Raw genomic sequence first — 5366 nt, 5'->3', positions numbered from 1 at the left:
AACTACGCCACAAGAGCTTGCCGTGAACACTGACCTAATTTCTTCGACACAATTCCTAATTTCTTCCAGGGCCATCGTACCAGCAGTGGCGCCGTCTACCGTCAGCACACCGCCGAGGCGTCGACTTAAGACCTTCTCAGGTCCTTGGCCGTCCAGTAACATTACGTGACCTCCGACGCCGCTCGTCAAGAAGCACCAGGGTAACTGTTTTGTTGTTTAACTTTTCCAGCAACGCCAAACTTCCGTCTTTGTCTAGAGATACTATCTCGTAAAACAGGAACACAGATTTTTTTTCATTCTTTATTGTGGGTCTCAGAATTTACCCGTAGATCGGTTACTATATATGCCAGAAGAGACATTGTGTTGGCCGCTTAGAGTGAATAAAATCCTTACAAGTAATTTGGAACTTTTCTATCTGTCGGCTACTGACATAGTACAAAGTGTGAAGTACCCTCCGCCATGCATTGTGATGTGTGGGATACATGTGTGGATGTACATGTGGAGAAGAGCTACACGAACAAATTATCTCATGTACAGTATCTCCAACACAACTGTAAACGAATTGATGAAGAGGATTAACTTCATTTTCTACATCTACATCTACATGATTACTCTGCTATTCGCAATAAAGTGACTGGCAGAGGATTCAATATACCACCTTCAAGCTGTCTCTCTAATGTTCCACTCTCAAACGGCGCGCGGAAAAAATGAGCACTTTAATTTTTCTGTACGAGTCCTGATTTCTATTATTTTATCGTAATGATCATTTCTCCCTGTGTAGGTGGATGCCAACAGAATGATTCCGCAATCGGAGGGGAAAACTGGTGATTGAAATTTCATGAGAAGATCCCGTCGAAACGAAAAACGCCTTTGTTTTAATGATTGCCAATCCAGTTCCCGTATCATGTCTGTGGTACTATCTCCCCTACTTCGCGATATTGCTAAACGAGCTGCCCTTCTTTGTACTTTTTCGATGTCAACCGTCAGTCCCACCTGATGAGGATCCCACACCGCACAGCAATATTCCAGAATAGGGCGGACAAGAGTGGTGCAAGCAGTCTCTTTAACAGAACTGTTGCACCTTTTAAGTGTTCTGCCAAGGAATCGCTGTACTTGGTTTGCTCTATTCGCAACATTATCTATGTGATCGTTCCAATTTAGGGTATTTTTAATTGCAATCCCTAAGTATTTAGTTGAATTTACAGCCTTAAGATTTGTGCGACTTATCGCGTAATCGAAATTTAACGGATTTCTTTTAGTACTCATGTGAATAATTTCACACTTTTCTTTATTCAGGGTCAATTACCACTTTTCGCACCATATAGAGAGATATCTTATATAAATCATTTTGCAATTCGTTTTGGTCATCTGATGACTTTACAAGACGGTAAATGATAGCATCATCTGCAAACAATCTAAGACGGCTACTCACATTGTCTCCTATGTCGTTAATTTAGATCAGGAACAATAGAAGGCCTATAACACTTCCTTGGGGAACGCCGGATATTACTTCTGTTTTACTCGATGGCTTTCCGTCTATTACTACGAACTGTGACCTTTCTGACAGGAAATCACGAACCCAGTCGCACAACTGAGGCGATACTCCATAGGTACGCAGTTTGGTTAGAAGACGCCTGTAAGGAACGGTGTCGGAAGCCTTTTGGAAATCTAAAAATATGGAATCAATTTGACATCCCCTGTCGATAGCACTCATTATTCCATGAGTATAAAGAGCTAGTTGTGTTTCACAAGAACGATATTTTCTGAATCCGGCCGGCCGTGGTGGCCGAGCGGTTCTAGGCGCTCAGTCCGGAGCCGCGCGACTGCTACGGTCGCAGGTTCGAATCCTGCCTCGGGCATGGATGTGTGTGATGTCCTTAAGTTAGTTAGGTTTAAGTAGTTCTAAGTTCTAGGGGACTGATGATCACAGATGTTAAGTCCCATAGTGCTCAGAGCCATTTGAACCATTTTTTTTCTGAATCCGTTTTGACTGTGTGTCAGCAAATCGTTGTCTCCGAGGTACTTCATAATGTTCGAATTCAGTATATGTTCCAAAACCCTACTGCAAATCGAGGTTAGTGATATGGACCCGTAATTCAGCGAATTACCCCTACTTTCCTTTTTTGGGTGTTGGGGTGACTTGACCAATTTTCCAGTGTTCAGGTACGGGTCTGTGAGCGAGTGATTGTATAAAATTGATAAATATAGAGCTATTGTGTCAGCATACACTGAGAGAAACCTGAGTAGTATACGATCTGGACCGGAGGCCTTGGTTTTATTAAGTGATTTAAGCTGCTTTGTTACACCGAGGATATCTACTTCTATGTTTCTCATCTTGGCAGTTGTTCTTGATTTGAATTCAGGAATATTTACTTTGCCATGCTTTATGTATGTCCAGAATCTCTTTGGGTTTTCTGCCAGATTTCGAGACGGAATTTCGTTGTGGAAATTATTAAAAGCATCTCACATTGAAGTACACGCTATTTTTCGAACTTCTGCAAAACTTTGCCAGTCTTGGGGACTTTGCATTCTTTGGTATGCTTTTTCGTTGCATCTGCACCAGCGATCTGACCCGTTTTGTATACCATGGGGGATCAGTACCATCACTTATCAACTTATATGGTAAATATCTCTCAATTACCGTCGATACTATCTCTCTGAAATCATTCCACAACTTTCCTATGCTTACATGATCAGTTCGGAAAGAGTGAAGACTGTCTCTTAAAAAGGCGTTAAGATCATTTTTATCAGCTTTTTTTAAATAGATATACTTTGCGTTTCTTCTTCATGGTTGTAGGTGTTACGGTATTCCGCCTCGCAGCAATTGCCTTACGGTCGCTATTCCCTGTGTTCGTCACGATACTCACTATTTGTCCAGGATTATTTGTTGCTAAGAGGTCAAGTATGCTTTCGCAACCATTTACGCTTCGAGTGGTCTCATGAACTAGTTGTTCAAGCCGCGCGGGATTAGCCGAGCGGTCTTAGGCGCTGCAGTCATGGACTGAGCGGCTGGTCCCGGCAGCGGTTCGAGTCCTCCCTCGGGCATGGGTGTGTGTGTTTGTCCTTAGGATAATTTAGGTTAACTAGTGTGTAAGCTTAGGGACTGATAACCTTAGCAGTTAAGTCTCATAAGATTTCACACACATTTGAATTTTTTTTTTGGTTGAGCGCGACGTAAACATTGCTCGAAATTTTATAAGTAACTAATGCATTCCGATGAAAACGAGTTCAGTGGATGGATTTATTTGAAGATGTGGAGCCGCGCGGGATTAGCCGAGCGGTCTGAGGCGCTGCAGGCATGGACTGTGTGGCTGGTCCCGGCGGCTGTTCGAGTCCTCCCTCGGGCATGGGTGTGTGTGTTTGTCCTTAGGATAATTTAGGTTAACTAGTGTGTAAGCTTAGGGACTGATGACCTTAGCAGTTAAGTCATATAAGATTTCACACACATTTTTTTTAATTGTTCAAAATAATTTTCTAATAAAGCATTCAGTACAATTTCGGATGACGTTTTATGCCTGCCACCGGATTTAAACGTATATTTTCTCCAGCATATCGAGGCTAGATTGAAGTCACCACCGACTACAATTGTATGATCGGGGTACCTATTTGAACTGTTCAACAACTATATCTTCTGAATCGGCGGGAGGGGGGGGGGGGGTCGGTAAAACGATCCAGTTAATAGTTTAGTCCCGTTGGCAGGTGTAGCTTCTACCCATACTATTTCGCAGAAACTATCTACTTCAATTTCACTACAAGGCAAACTAACTCTGACTGCAATAAATACTCCAACACCAACTGTATTTAATCTATTCTTTCTGATCACTGTTAGATCGTTTGAAAAAATTTCGGCTGAACTTATTTCCGGCTTTAGCCAGCTTTCTGTACCTATAACAATTTGAGCTTCAGTGCTTTCTATTACGACTTGGAGCTCTTGTTCTTTCCAAACACAGCTACGAAAATTTATAACTATAATACCGATCGTTTCTACAATTACCTTACTGTGTTTTACCTGCCCCCTTTCAGATGCACACCCTTTCTGTGGTTCCCTGAGACCCTCTAACCTAAAAAAACCGCCCAGTCCCTCCACACAGACCCCGTTACCCGTGTAGCCGCTTCCTGTGTGTAGTGGCCTCCTGACCTATAAAGCGGAACACGGAAACCCACTTCCCGACGGCACAAGTCAAGGAATCTGCAGCGTACTGGGTCACAGAACCGCCTGAGCCCTCCACTCGGCTCTGCACCAAAGGACCACAGTCGATTATATCGAGGATGCTGCAAATGATGAGCTCCGCCTTAATCTCGGAAGCAAGACTGGCAGTCTTTACCATTTCCGCTAGCCGCCCGAAACCAGAGAGAATATCCTCCGATCCAAAGCGACAGACGTCATTGGTACCGACATGAGTCACCACCTGCAGTTGGCTGCACCCTGTACTCTTCATGTCATCCGGAAGCACCCTTTCCACATCCGGAATGACTCCCCCCCAGTATGCACACGGGGTGCACACCGGCTTCCTTCCCCTCCTTGGCAGCCATGTTCCTAAGGGGCCCCGTGACGCGTCTGACGTTGGAGCTCCCAACTACCAGCAAACCCACCCTCTTAGAATGCCCAGACCTTGCGGGCCGAGAAGCTCCCTCTGGAACAGGGTGGACGACTGCATCCAGCTTAGAGACATCGTCAGCCACAGATAACGCCTGAAACCTCTTCGTCAAACGAACCAGGGAGACCCTACGATCGGCCCCTCGGAAAGCTTTTCGCTGCCTGCCAGTCCTTGGAATGATCTCCCACTACGCTGTGTAGTTATTTTTATGAAATCTCTGGCGATATTACACAGTTACTTGCAGTGATTAAAGACTTTGGGAAACTGTTATTTCTTGCAGTAAGAAACCTCTTAAGCAGAAGAATTATATCTATTAATTCATTAATTTTACCGCACACGTTAATGACCAACTGATTATAACTTAGCAGTGACACACACTATCTAATCAAAAGTATAAGGACACTTATTAGTGGACGTTAATGTGTGGTGTGTCTACGTTTCCCCTTTGCGACGGCTTGAATTACACTGAGGACACTTTCAGTGAGGTGTATGAATGTCACGTTGGATTTAGGTAGGGACTCTGGACAGGCCAGTCCATTTCAGGAATATTAATGTCCACAAACCATTGGCTCACAGTTGCTGCTTTATGACAGGATACGCTGGCATGACACAAATACTCACCATCTCCGGACTCTTCTTCTACTGTACGCAGACACAATACTGTAAAATGTGTTCACATCCTTAGAAATTTGGCGTTTTCTGAAGCATAATGAGGGGACCATACCCTAACAACGAAAAACACTCCACACCGTAACACTATCTTCTCCG

Source organism: Schistocerca cancellata, chromosome 4, assembly GCF_023864275.1.
Source record: "Schistocerca cancellata isolate TAMUIC-IGC-003103 chromosome 4, iqSchCanc2.1, whole genome shotgun sequence".
NCBI classification, from domain to species: domain Eukaryota; kingdom Metazoa; phylum Arthropoda; class Insecta; order Orthoptera; family Acrididae; genus Schistocerca; species Schistocerca cancellata.
The sequence above is the reverse complement of the archived record's forward strand: the minus strand, read 5'-3'. Positions refer to the sequence as shown.